The sequence below is a fragment of the Bos grunniens genome, chromosome 28 (genome assembly GCF_055505025.1).
Source record: "Bos grunniens cultivar Pamir isolate PY7600 chromosome 28, Bosgru_T2T1.0, whole genome shotgun sequence".
NCBI lineage: Eukaryota > Metazoa > Chordata > Mammalia > Artiodactyla > Bovidae > Bos > Bos grunniens.
In genome coordinates this window covers 21,642,791-21,657,561 of record NC_141192.1, presented here as the reverse complement: position 1 = coordinate 21,657,561, position 14,771 = coordinate 21,642,791, and the positions used below count along the sequence as shown (strand labels likewise).

The window sequence follows — 14,771 nt, the reverse complement described above, 5'->3', positions numbered from 1 at the left end:
CTATGTTCATGGAATTCTCCAGGCAAGAATACTGGAGTGGGTTGCCATTCCCTTCTCCAGGGAAACTTTCCAACCCAGGGATTGAACCGAGTTCTCCCACGTTGCAGGCCGATTCTTTACCGTCGGCCACCAGGAAAGTTACTCAGAGGGATATAGAAAATGCTAGTGATATAGAAAGGAGAAACTTGAGATAATGTTTAGCATATCCATTTTGTCCACTGCATTTGTATATTTATTCTTAGTTAATGAACAATTTGTTCGATTATACCTATAATATATATGAAGACATAATTTTTATTCATTATATAAAAACTAAGGAATTTATAAGCCCTCCTCTTTGAATCTGTCTATATATTGAAACATCTTATTAGCTCTTGAGGACAGGGACTCTGCTTTATTAAGTTTTTATTCTCACATCTTAACAGAGATCATGGAATACAGTGGAAGTTTGATAGATCTGTTATCAAAATTACATAAATGAAATACAGACATGCTTTGCTCATCACTGTATCCCTGTGACTTAATACCTTATTCACAGTAGAAACTTAGTGAATGTTTGTTAGATAAACATGATGTGGAAATCTGGCTACTAGAAGTACCACTAAAATCTAACATAAGAAGTTTTCCTTAGTCCCTAGAATTCAGGTAAATTCAGATTAGAGTAAGTATAATTCTGGAAGATATTTTACTGACTGCTAAAAAATAGCTCAGTTATACAGAGTTGGGTTGGGGAGGAGAAGAGAGAGAAGTTGTAACAAACAAATGAGACTTGGAGGAGAAAATAGCTCCTCTGAGGGGAGCCACATGCTCTGATACCCAAGGCAGCCGCATGAGGAAGCAGCCTAAAATTAGCAGGATGGGCAAGCCCACGGAGGGAAAGCCACAGCAGATTTCCCTGCACTCAACAAGTGAGGTGAAGGACCAGGAGCCCCAGTGGAACCCTCTTTAGCCTGTAGAGATCCACGAAAGTTTGTGCCAGGTAAGGTGCTTCTTCAGAACTCACTTTGGGAGGTAAAGCAAGTGATTTCTTAAGGGAATGGGCAGAAATTGAACGATTTAATATCACCTAGTAAAGAGATACCTCCAGGAATCTAACGATTAAGAGAGCGATAAACCTATTCTTGTATCCATCCTCATCCAAGCTGTTCATCTGAACCACCCCTTTTTACTTTGTTGAATTAGGGCTTTCTGGGGTATGTAGGTGCTGTTTTTTTTCTAACCTTGTTGCTGGTTTTTTTTTTTCCTTACCTCCTACCTTGTTGGAATAAAGGGAGGAGCCTGTCCTAGGAAATTTGTAAAACCAGGTGGAAGAACAATAAGGAAAGAGTATTCCCAAGTGACATTTAAAGACTGGATAAGAGCAGAGCCAAAAAGGAAAGATTAGAGATACCAAAATAGGACTCGGTGGGCAACAGTGTTCTTTGATCATAGGTGAAGTACAGAGTTGTTGAATTGGTCAAAGACAGACAACAGAATCCTGGAGGAGGCCAAGATTTTCTGTGTTGTTGTTTCACAAAGAACTAGATCAGTGATTTACTTTATGTCATGTAAATTATTCCCAATTATAGTATTTATCTATCACTCATCATATTTTCTGTAAGTTCCCATTTTCTGTGCTGGAATTCATTTTTACATTATCTATTTTTTTGAAGTTCAGTTCAGTCAGTTCAGTCGCTCAGTCGTGTCTGACTCTTTGCAACCCCATGAACCGCAGCACGCCAGCCCTCCCTGTCCATCACCAACTCCTGGAGTCCACCCAAACCCATGTCCATCGAGTTGGTGATGCCATCCAACGATCTCATCCTCTGTCGTCCCCTTCTCTTCCTGCCCTCAATCTTTCCCAGCATCAGGGTCTTTTCAAATGAGTCAGCTCTTTGCATCAGGTGGCCAAAGTATTGGAGTTTCAGCTTCAACATCAGTCCTTCCAATGAACGACCAGGACTGATCTGCTTTAGAATGGACTGGTTGGATCACCTTGCAGTCCAAGGGACTCTTACTACTCATTAATTGTAAAACCCTCCATTCTCTTAAGAGGGTATCTCAGGATTGATCTGAAGGGACAGCAGAAATGCAGAACTTTAAAAATAATTACAGCTATCTTGAGATATAATTCACATACCATACAATTCATCTATTTTAAGTATACAATTCAGTGGTTTTTACCATATCTACAGACTTGTACAACCATTTCCACAATCAATTTAGGATACTTTATCGTCTTCTCCAACAAAACCCATACTCAACAGCTGTCACCTCCTCTTTTCTTCCAACACTCCCCTTACCCACAACCCTAGGCAACCACAAATTTACTGTTTCTGCAGATTTGCCTATTCTGCATATTTCATATAAATGGGATCAGGCATAGTGGTCTTTTGTGAGCTATTTTGGGGGCAGCTGGGGAGCTCGGTGTATAGCAAGAGAGAAAAGAACCTCTTCTGTTTTAGTTCTCTAGTGATACCCTAAATGAATGTACTTCACTGTATCAGGCTATATCCAAGATTATTATTAAATAAAAATTGTCATTATTGAAAAGAATTTAATCATATAATAAATGAAAATAAGATGTCAGGTGAACGGTGCCTGGCAGATATTAGATTCTTGGTAAACAATCATATTTTTTCCTCTATCCTACTCCCGGTGTTAAACATTTACTCATATTATAAAACATATAGAGCAGATTTGAAGAAAACTTAGCAGACTACTTTGAACATACTAGTTACTCAATAAATACCTTTTAAAATAGGAAAGGCAGGTATAGTCAGGTATGTATGCATTTTACAGCTGTGATATTATTTCATAAAGGCTATGGAAAATAGCTTTATTTGCTGGACTAGGAGGCACCAATTATAATTTCAAGTCTGAGCTGATATCAACTGCAATCTTAAATAACTGACTTACTTTCTTTGGTCCTCAATTTATCTACAACTCCAGCCCAAGAAAGATAGGCTGGATCATAGCTAAAATGCCGTCCCCATCGTTCGTATTGTGGAAATATCTTATGGCAGGATCTCCAAGATACACTTGCCTTTTGTGTATTTCATACTAAAGGTCACACATTGGATTATAGGACTCCTTCTTAGGGAGGTTCAGTTGGTTGACTATCATTAGATCTTGCTGCTTGTAATTACCTTGATGAAATCACCAGGTTCCATTGTCTGGTCCTCAGGTATCCAAGATCAGAAACTTAATTTGTTTTTCAGAAATTCTTATAGTGATCCAGTCCTTTTGCAAGGTTATTTACATTAACCAAACTCCCAAGTAATGCAGCATCCAAAATTCCAATTTGTTAATTTACAGTGAGAAAAATGACTTGAGAGCAAACTAAATGTCATATTTTCCTATTAACTTATTATTTAAAAGAAGTCTATTAAAAAAAAAAAAAACGCAATTGAAATTAGAATGCTGTGGCATCCAAAATTCCAATTTGTTAATTTACAATGAGAAGATGACTTCAGAGCAAACTAAATGTCATATTCTTCTATCAACTTATTTAAAAGAAGTCTATTTAAAAAAATTCAATTGAAATTAGAATGCTGTTGCATGAGAATGCTGTTGCACCAAGGTAAGTAATTGATCATGGCACCTGGCAGTATTGTTTTGAGTTGCCAACACCACCATCAGGAGCAGAAAAGGCTCTCTTGGATGAACATTGCTGATTCTTTCCTCTTTGACTTCCCTTTCCTACTTGTCATTCCAATTATCTCTTCAGATATAGATGCAGATATAGATATGTGCTAGTCCTTTCAGCTGTGTCCAACTCTCTGGGATCCTATGGACTGTAGCCCACCAGGCTCCTCTGTCCATGGGATTCTCCAAGCAAGAATACTGGAGTGGGTTGCCATGCCCTCTTCCAGGGCATCTTCTGAGATATAGATATAAATATTTATATACACACATACATTTGATAGATAGGTAGGTAGGTAGATACTATCAGTTAGGCTACAGTCAAATTATACTTCTTTTTTCTACTGATGGCCTTGATGCTTTTGTGTGTGTGTGTGCCTTGTGGGCAATTTTTACAGTTTTTTTTCTTTTTGTAAATATCATACACCCTTATTAGAAGTTTTTTTTTTTTAAGTACAGCTAAGAAAAATATGAGAAAAAAATCTTCCACAGTTCTACCACCTAGTTATAACCAATTGACATTTTAGAATACTGTACTCCAGAATTAAAAAAAAAAAAAAAACAGGGTCATATTACAAATACTATTTTGAAGACTATTTTGGGTTTTTTAAAATCTTATACAAATGTTATTGCTCTTTAAAAATGAGTATTTTAAAGAGGTATATACAAGTATGGGCTTCAAAGTCTCAGAACTGAACCAATTCTCTCTCATTGAACTAATTTTTTTTAAACTAGTTAAAATTTTACTCTTTAATTAAAAACCTCAAAGGGGAAAAAAGTCACAGTAGGACTTGGAAACCAATGCTTTCATCTTTGCTTGGGTTCACTGTATTTGCTCTTAAGTATTATTTTTGTTGTTCAGTAACTAAGGCATGTGCAACTCTTTGCAACTCCGTGGACTACAGCACGCCAGGCTTCCTGTCCTTCACTATCTCCCACAGTTGGCTCAAACTCATGACCATTAAGTTGGTGATGCCACCCAATCGTCTCATCCTCTGTTGCCCCCTTCTCCTCCTGCCCTCAATCTTTCCCAGCATCTGGGTCTTTTCCAATGAGTCGGCTCTTCACATCAGATGGCCAAAGTATTGGAGTTTCAGCAGTATTATAAAATGACTTAAACATCTTTACAAAACTACGCTATAGAAATATAGCCAGCAGTATTTTATCACAAATAAAATTTCCTTTGTGATATGTAAATTATGCTGCCCTAAAATAATCTTACTAAGTCCTGTTCATTAGAATTTACAAAGAAAACAAATGAAAGAAAAAAAACATAGGTGGTTGTAACTGTGTAAAGATGTAAGACATGAGACATGAAACTCAGTACATGCAAATAACTCTTTCTTGCCATAGTGTGCAGAAGTATCTTGGGCACTGGCATGGTTGGAGAACCAACCATAAGTCAGATTGCAGAATGGAGGCCCCCGCCTCACTTCTGACACACCAGCCATTTCACAACTCTACAAACTCAGAGTACCTAGAACAAGCTTAACATAGACCCTCAAGGCAGGAACCTTCTCAAATCTTACTTCCAAGACTAATCAGAAATGAACAATTTAAGGAATTTCCCCCCAAGCTTCCTTTAAGAACACAAAACAAGTTTGAATGTTCATAATAGGTTTCCCTATTAAGTAGTTTCCCTATTGAACTGTTAAATAATCAACTTCATAGGGACAGGAAGTAGAATGGTGGTTGCCAGGGTCTGGAGGTAAAGGGGGATGGGGAGTTATTATTTAATTAGTGCAAATTTTCAGTTTTGCAAAATGAAAAAAGTTCTGGAGATGATTCTGGAGATGGTGGTGATGGTTGCACAACATGAATGAACTTAATGCTACAGAACTGTGTCACGTGAGTGTATGTTCCTGGGTTCTTTGTCTCGTCACAACAAAGATTTGGAGCGACGGACATTAAAGCCCTTGGCGCGTCACAGCTCTCGGGTCTTGGACAAACCGTGCTACAGCTCTTAGGCAAATCAGTGTTACAGCTCCATTTTATTTAGAAGATAGCAGGAGAGAGAGAGTGAGAGAGAGAGAGAGAAAGAAAGAAAAGAGCACACGCACGCGGGAGAGAGTCTGTGAGATAGCGCTTTGGCTCCTCCTTTTATATGTTTTTTCCTCCACCTGGGCCTGCCCTATGCAAATTGGGTTTAGCCAGGAGTGCTGTTTGTTCTGCCTGAAGTCTTCACTCTGGTCTTCGGACCTTCCTTTGACCTTCCTTGTCTTTTAGCCACTGCCATTTTGGACTCCTTTTCCCTATTCTACCTACCTAACATTCCCCCCTCAAGAGATGGGAGGCCCAATTCTTTGGGAATAGGGGCGTCGAGGTCTTTCTGGCTACTTCCTGCTGAACTGAGACGGCGAGGGGTATTGGGCCTCCCCTTCTTGCTAGTCTCAATCCTCAGAGTCCTTATAGCGGTGTCCAAGGGTGTGTGATATTTTCCGTGGTCAGCTGTAGTTTTATATCTTTGTTGAACTGGCACTGCATGTTGTAGCTGGTTGACCCAGCTCTTCTTTTTCCATCCAAGACAAAGCTGCTTCCATCAGTGTACCAGATTTCCTCAGGATTGGTCAGAAGATCTTCCGACAATCCCTCTTGGGGTTTTGTCCAGTGGTCCAAGATTTCTAGACAAGAGTAAAAGGGGAGAGAGCCCTTGGAGGTAGGGAGGAGGGTGGCTGGGTTAAGAACCTCACAAGGGGATATAGTGAGGCCTGGATTTCCCATCAGCATTACTTGATATCTGAGGATTCTTTGATCAGACATCCATAAATGGCCTCTCCCATTTAGGAGTTGTTTTACTTGGTGGCTGGTAAAAAATAGTTAGTTTGCCCCCAAAGGAGAGTTTTAAAGCATCTTCTATCACGATTGCAATAGCTGCAAGATTTCGAAGACAGGGGGGCCAACCTCGGGTAGTTGGATCGAGCCTCTTAGATAAGTAAGCTACAGGCTGGGGCTTAGATCCCAACCTTTGAGTTAACACTTCCAAGGCTATTCCCTCCCTTTCATGGACATAAAGTTGGAATGCTTTTTCTGGGTCTGGCAACCTCAAGGCAGGTGCCTGAGTTAAGGCCTGTTTTAGTGTAGCCTCTGCCTTCTTTTGAGGAGCTCCCCACATCAGTGGGATTGAATCATTTCGTCCCTTTAAGCTTTCATATAAGGGCTGGGCAATTAGACCATAGTTGGGTATCCAGATTCTACAATAACCAGTTAGCCCCAGGAAAGCTCACAATTGTTTTCGAGTCGTGGGGGAGGGCAACTGGAGGATTCCTTGTACCCGATCAGAGGACAGCCTCCTGGACCCGTGTGTAATCTGAACTCTCAGGTAAGTGACCTTTGTCTCGACCATCTGTGCCTTAGCACGGGAGACTTTATATCCCCTTTCTGCCAAGAAGTTTAGAACCTGAATTGCATGTTGTTGGGCACTTTTCTCATCTGGAGAGCAGATTAGTAGGTCATCTACATATTGTAATATTTCCCCATTAGGTCCCAGGTCCAGATCTAGGAGGTCCTGGCTAAGGGCCTGTCCAAACAGGTGGGGGCTATCTCTGAACCCCTGAGGTAATACTGTCCAAGTCATCTGTTGGTGTTTTTCTCCTGGGGCTTCCCACTCAAAGGCAGAAAGGTATTGGGATTCTTTAGCCAGTGGTATGCAAAAAAAATGCATCTTTGAGATCCAAGACTAAACCGCTTGACATTGGGTGGGATTTCTCCCAAGATTACATAGGGATTGGGTACTGTGGGATGGAGGGGGACTACAGCTTCATTTATGATCTGGAGATGTTGAACCAGTCGCCAGGTTCCGTCTTTTTTCTTTACTGAAAAGATTGGGGTGTTACATGGCGAACTGGTGGGGATCAATAGCCCACAAGCAAGGAATTTATTTATTAAAGGCTGTAGTCCCTCCCGAGCCTCTCTTTTGAGAGGATATTGTTTCCGATTAGGAAACCGAGTGGGATCTTGGAGGACAATGATGACTGGTTCAGCTTGGTGGGCTCGTCCAGGATTCCCCTGGTCCCACACCTCGGGGTTAATTTTGTCTGCCCATAGTTTTTGGTCCCTCTCTATTGAAGGTGTAATGGGTTCTTCAGTAGTAACCAGGAGCTGTAGAGCTCTAGGGGCTGAAAAACTTCCCATCACAAGGGTGGTCCCCAGTTTAGTGAGTACATATCTTCCCAATAAGGGGGTAGGACACTCAGGGACCACCAGAAACTGGTGGGAAAATATTTGTCCATCCCAGCAACAAAGAAGTGCTTGGGTGAATCTTTTAGTAATTGCTTTTCCTGTAGCACCCAAAATGGTACAGGTTTGGGAGGAGAAGACTCCGGAGTAGGAGGTCAAGACAGAGTAGGTAGCCCCTGTGTCAACCAAGAAATTCTCGGACCTACCTGCCACATCCAGTTGCACCCTTGGCTCCAGCCCTGTGATGGTCATCTGTGACAGGCGGGCTGGCTGGAGCGGGACGCTTCAGTCCTCTTGAACCATCAAGAGGGTAGGCTTGGCCCTTGACCTTGAGGCTCTTGGGTCCCTAGGGCAGAGTGCTGCCCAATGTCCCAGTTGATGGCATTCGTGGCAAGGAATTCTAGGAGACTTGTCACGGTTTGGACACTCTTTGGACCAATGCCCCGCCTGTTCCCCGCCTCACTTCTGACACACCAGCCAGTTCACAACTCTACAAACTCAGAATACCTAGAACAAGCTTAACATAGACCCTCAAGGCAGGAACCTTCTCAAATCTTACTTCCAAGACTAATCAGAAATGAACAATTTAAGGAATTTCCCCCCAAGCTTCCTTTAAGAACACAAAACAAGTTTGAATGTTCATAATAGGTTTCCCTATTAAATAGTTTCCCTATTGAACTGTTAAATAATCAACTTCATAAGGACAGGAAGTAGAATGGTGGTTGCCAGGGTCTGGAGGTAAAGGGGGATGGGGAGTTATTATTTAATTAGTGCAAAGTTTCAGTTTTGCAAAATGAAAAAAAGTTCTGGAGATGGTTCTGGAGATGGTGGTGATGGTTGCACAACATGAATGAACTTAATGCTACAGAACTGTATGGTCATTGCAATTAAAAATAAATAATATTTTTGAAAAAGAATAGGAACCTGGAGATCAAAGTTCAAAATAAATTTTTGATTAAGACCTTTTCTCACAATGTCAAAATAGAATAGAATTATGCTAAGACAGGTCATTTATTGGTATGAAGTTGATCCACAGATGGGTAAAAGATGATATATACAAATCAACTAATATTTCTAGTAATTCTTAAATCATATTATCCTATGTATGTGGACACAGTTCACTAAAACTTAAAGATAAATACAATAAATAGTGATCTATTCAAATAAAAACACAATATTCAGGTTGTTTTTTGGTTTGTTTTTTTTTTAGTTATTGACATGCTATGTAACTCTAGCTAGTTAATTATTCTTTATGTCAGCTTCCTCACATATAAAATGTGAGTATTAAAGCAGATCTACTGACAGGACTCTGATGAGAAATAGCTAATAAAAATAATAAAACACTTTTCAAATGTAGTGTTAGTAGAAAAGATCATTTAAATAAAAGTATTAAAAACATCATTGCTCTTTGTATTTGACATCTACCCCAGTTCATCATCCTTATCATTAGCAGCATAATGGAGAAGGAAATGGCAACCCTCTCCAGTGTTCTTGCCTGGGAATCCCAGGGACGGGGGAGCCTGGTGGGCTGCCACCTATGGGATCGCACAGAGTCAGACACGACTGAAGCGACTTTAAAAAAAAAAGTCTTCTTTATTTTATTTCATGTGGTGTTTATATACATTCAAAATTAGTCTATTAGACTATTCAGGATCATGGGAATACTAAAATGTCCCTCACTTCCCTAGATTTCTCCTCTCTAAATCACTTGACCTTAACAATAGTTTTGTCAACTTAAAGTTTTATACTAATCTTATGCTAATATCCTTTCCTAGATCTGATAAAAAATAAAATATTTACCAATAAATTCAATTATTTCCTGTCATAAAGCACATACCACAGAGTGGATATACTGCTCTGATATTTGTCACCACTCTACTTATCTGGCTAAAGAAGGCTTGTTTGATACCTGGGTTGTCAGATCAAATTATAATTTAAACCCTTTAGCTATGTTTAGCCCCTTGGCAGTAGCTGAGTTGAGAATTTAGAATTCAGAAGCAAATGGTTCAGGAGCACAGTAACTAGATGGAAAGCATTTACCTCCATGTCATCGGTTTAAACCTGAACTTGGTTGATCACTATTGGTGTCCTATACAAGATGTAAGTGATCTGATTTGAATCTCTAAATGAATAACACCCATGTTCAAAAAAAAGCTCATCACTCTTGGCACTAATTGGCATTCTTGTTGTTCAGCGTCAGGACAGAAGCCAAGGACTGAATCAGTCTGGAAACCTGAACTGTGGCTGTGTCTGAGTCATCAGTCTCGGTGGCCCATTCAGCCTTTGGCCTTTCCTGAGAGTTTACAGCTCAGCCCAATTGTGTACACTTCACTCCCTGTGACTTCACAAGCCAGATTAAAAGATGTTTACTTAAAATACATCTTTTTATGATAAGAATGGTAATAATGATAGCTGACATTTACTGGCCACTTGCTAGAAGCCAGGTATTCTTCTAAGAGTCTTTACCTAACTCTCACAGCAATCCCATGAGATTAGTACTATTATATCCCTCATTTTTAGAGATAAGGAAACTGAGGCACAAAGAACTTAAATAACTTGCCTACGGCTTCTCAGATAATAAGTGGAGGTAGAATCTAGCTCTAAATACAATCTCTCTGCCTAATTATAGCATTTATTTGACTTCTTTTAACATCTTACCATACCACTGATCAAAGTTTAAACATTCTATGTTCAAATCAAACAGGGCACATATCAATGTCTCAGTTTAAAAACTGCTCACTTTTCTGTGCTAGTTATTTTTATTCTTTGTTTCTGAAAAGAGGCAATGGATCGCTCTTAAATTTGATTCACATGCATTCCTTATTCTGATTTTAAGATACTTGAAGACCTTGATTTGGACTTTCCTGGCAGTCCAGTAGTTAAGATTCCTCACTTCCAAGGCAGGGGGCACGGATTGGATCCCTGGTTGGGGAATTAATATATCCCACATGTTGTGAGATGCAACCAAGAAAAAAATAAAAAGGACCTGGATTTTACAATGTTTTAATGTTCACCTATTTTTTGTTGTTATTGTTTGAGCGAAACATTACCTGAACTTGGAAGCATCCTCTGACCTTAATGTTTCTAAATTAATAGAGAGAATTAAGTCAAATAAAAGCCTATCTACTACTCCATCCCAATATAAACATAGTGAATGATCACCAAATAGGCAATCCAGCTGCCTCTTTTTGTTAACATAGTAATTGAGTTCTTCCACCTACTCTTCATGCAAAATTAAAAAGCAGATAAGAATTTTTTTTTTTAATCTGAGGCTCCATTTCATGAGACTTCGCATAGTAGCTAGGAAGGAACATTTAAGTATACTGAGATAAATGAACTTAAAAATAAAGTTCATGAGCAATTTGATTATTTTAATGAATAAAAGAAATTAATCTGGTTCTCACAGAAAGTTTTAAGACAGTAAAATATTGTTTGCCATAATCACCAGCTAAAAATAGAAAAGAATCACTTTTTATGCTTCTTTCAGTCACCATCCATACTCAGTTATTACAAGCATGTTCGAAGACTCATTTAACACATATTTATTGCTCTCAGTTTTGCTAAAAGATAAACTTTGGGGTATTTCCCCCCCAAAAGCTCTTGTTAAACTAAATTAATAATGTAAACTTAGCGATCTGGGTTTTACTGCAGATTTACATCTACATGCCCATTCTAATCGGAGAAGGCAATGGCACCACACTCCAGTACTCTTGCCTGGAAAATCCCATGGATGGAGGAGACTGGTGGGCTTCAGTCCATGGGGTCTCGAAGAGTCGGACACGACTGAGCAACTTCACTTTCACTTTTCACTTTCATGCGTTGGAGAAGGAAATGGCAACCCACTCCAGTGTTCTTGCCTGGAGAATCCCAGGGACGGGGGAGCCTGGTGGGCTGCTGTCTATGGGGTCGCACAGAGTCCGACACGACTGAAGCAACTTAGCAGCAGCAGCAGCAGCAGCAGCCCATTCTAGTGTTTCATTTTCCAATTCTAGTGTTTCATTTTCCAATATACAAAATAATCATAATAAAGACGAACTTCACAAAAAGTGGTGTTGTTTTATGTAGTTATTAGAACATAATAACCAAAGCATGATTGTAAATAACTTCAAAAAGATAAAATGGTAGCTAAACATCTCCTTAAGATACAGTCTCTTGTGCCTAATTTCACTATGTCTAGTAATTTGCAGATAGAGATGTACCAAGAGAATTGTTTATTTATGGTTACTTCGATTTCTTTTCTTTTTGTAAAATTTTTGGTTGCACTGGGTCTTCATTGCTATGTGCAAGCTTTCTCTAGTTGCAGAGAGTAGGGGTTTCTCATTGTGGCGGCTTCTCTTGTTGCAGAGCACAGGCTCTAGGCACTCAGGCTCAGTAGTTGTGGCTCACAGGCACGTGGGATCTTCCTAGACCAGGAATCAAAACCAAGTCATCTGCGTTGGCAGGTGGATTCTTATCCACTGTACCATCAAGGAAGTGCTCAATGTATTTCTCTGACCAGGGTGGCACTAGTGGTAAAGAACCCGCCTGCCAATGCAGGAGACTTAAGAGACACTAGTTCGATCCCTAGTTGGGGAAGATCCCCTGGAGAAGGAAATGGCAACCCACTCCAGTATCCTTGCCTGGAGAATCCCATGGACAGAAGAGCCTGGCAGGCTACAGTCCATAGGGTCACAAAGAGCTGGACATGACTGAAGGACTTAGCACACAGAGACTTAGGTGTGAATCACAGCTCTGAGGGGCCTTGAGCAAATTTTTACTCCAATCTTCGGCTTGCTGCTGCTGCTAAGTCGCTTCAGTCGTGTCCAACTCTGTGTGACCCCATAGACGGCAGCCCACCAGGCTCCCCCGTCCCTGGGATTCTCCAGGCAAGAACACTGGAGTGGGTTGTCATTGCCTTCTCCAATGCATGAAACTGAAAAGGGAAAGTGAAGTCGCTCAGTCGTGTCTGACTCAGCGACCCCATGGACTTCAGCCTACCAGGTTCCTCTGCCCATGGGATTTTCCAGGCAAGAGTACTGGAGTGGGGTGCCATTGCCTTCTCCAGATCTTCGTTTTCCTCCTCTATAAAAAGAGGATGATGATATAGAACACCTTGGACAATCTCAAAGTATACCTCTTGAGACTTTTTCAGATCCTTGAATTTGCAAAACCCACAGTAGTGTACAATTTTTTCAGTTTCATTCTCCATAAAATGGAGATAATGATTCATACTTCCTGGGTTGTTGCATTCAGTTCAGTCACTCAGTCGCGTCCAACTCTTTGCGACCCCATAAATTGCAGCACGCCAGGCCTCCCTGTCCATCACCATCTCCCGAAGTTCATTCAAACTCACGTCCATCGAGTTGGTGATGCCATCCAGCCATCTCATCCTCTGTCATCCCCTTCTCCTCCTGCCCCCAATCCCTCCCAGCATCAGAGTCTTTTCCAATGAGTCAACTCTCGCATGAGGTGGCCAAAGGACTGGAGTTTCAGCTTTAGCATCATTCCTTCCAAAGAAATCCCAGGGCTGATCTCCTTTAGAATAGGTTGTTGCATTAAATTATGTATTAAATATGAATGATTAAGCTTTTGTGTGGTCACTGGGCTGGGTCAGCTAGAATCACTCAGAAAGCTGAGTAATCCATTCTGGTTTATCTGCATTTTAATAAGTCTAATTTGCAGTCAGTCACAAATAGTTGAAATCTTGATCTATGTTAGAGAATAAATGTGTGTTTTAAATGTGTTGTACTCTATATCACAGGCAACTCAGTCTGTGACTTGAGCTGGAATCTCAAAAAACAGGGCATAAGAATGGACAAAATTGCCTCTTATCTATGAGTAGTAGGGTTTTAAAGTTCAAAACAGAAAGGAGAAGTCTACAGAAGCAGAAAAGAGTTTGATTCTAAAGGACTGGACAGAAAGTAAAGACCTGATGTAAAACAAAGGTTGTTCCAAGGTGGGCAGGAAAAATAGTGGTAAGCCAGTTCAGGAGGATGCAAAAGTATGACAGTGCCTCTTATGGCGCACCTATAGAAGAACTCTAGGGCAAGGTGGGAGTTGTCAACAGCCCCAATCCTTTTCCAAAAGCAAAAGTCGCCCATATCAATTAGCTCAGGAATGTGAGCATCCACTAAGCCAAATCACATATAGTTCCTTACTCAATGACTGGTACACAAAGAGCATCCAAATATTTTTAGCTCCTTTTCTCATTTGAATTGATGCTTAATAATATTTCTGTGTTAAACTAATGTAATTGTTTTTGACAACCAAATCAGTTAATGTTGCTGAGAGTTTGGTCATTCAATCTTTTCTGGCATACAATAAACATTCATTAAATATTTATTGAATTGTGTAAATAATTAAGGACAACTCAACAATTAATACATTATTTTTATAGCATGCTATAGACAAATATTTTTTAAGTGACTATTTTGTGCCATGCCTTGAGATTGAAATTGTGTGGCCTACATAAAAATTTTTTATGGCTTCAATTCTCAAGGGCTGGTCTAGTTAAATAAATAAAGCATAAATGCATAAATGAAAACTCAGTATAATTCAGCAATATAAGAAATGTTATAATCACTAGTTGTTTAATTACATAATATTTGGAAGGAAAGATAAGAAAGAAGGAAAGAAGAAAAGATAAAGGCAAGAAGGAAAGATAAACCAAGGAAATATTCCTGAAATTTTTGGAGACAAGGATTTGTGTAGAAGAGTGGCAGATCAGACCAGAAAGACTATTAATATTTTACAGGATCAAGATGATCACATTTCTGATTATACTAAGATATTTCTTATTCCAAGTTGAAATTTACAGAATACTGTCTGGCCAGTGGGCTGACTACAAAAAGATTTACTCCCAGCTCAGTTTACTCTGGGGTAAATTTTTGTGTTTAATTCCCCTTTGACATTATATATTTGTTTATTCCTTTTATTGACATTATCACCCACATTTTTTTTTTTTTTTTACTGTACCATGTGGCTTACAGGAT

General features: G+C 39.7%; 1 protein-coding gene across 2 annotated transcripts in view; it reads left to right on the top strand.

The window, feature by feature from the left end:
• The first annotated feature begins 811 nt into the window (after positions 1-811).
• The window catches only part of MYPN (myopalladin), a 114,747-nt gene continuing 100,787 nt past the window's right edge, over positions 812-14,771 (top strand). Inside the window, exon 1 of one of the 2 annotated variants that reach the window (XM_086382720.1) lies at positions 812-979. The gene's annotated coding sequence lies outside the window, so the exon portion shown is untranslated. The remainder of the gene's footprint in view (positions 980-14,771) is intronic. The other variant, XM_086382714.1, reaches the window with a different exon arrangement.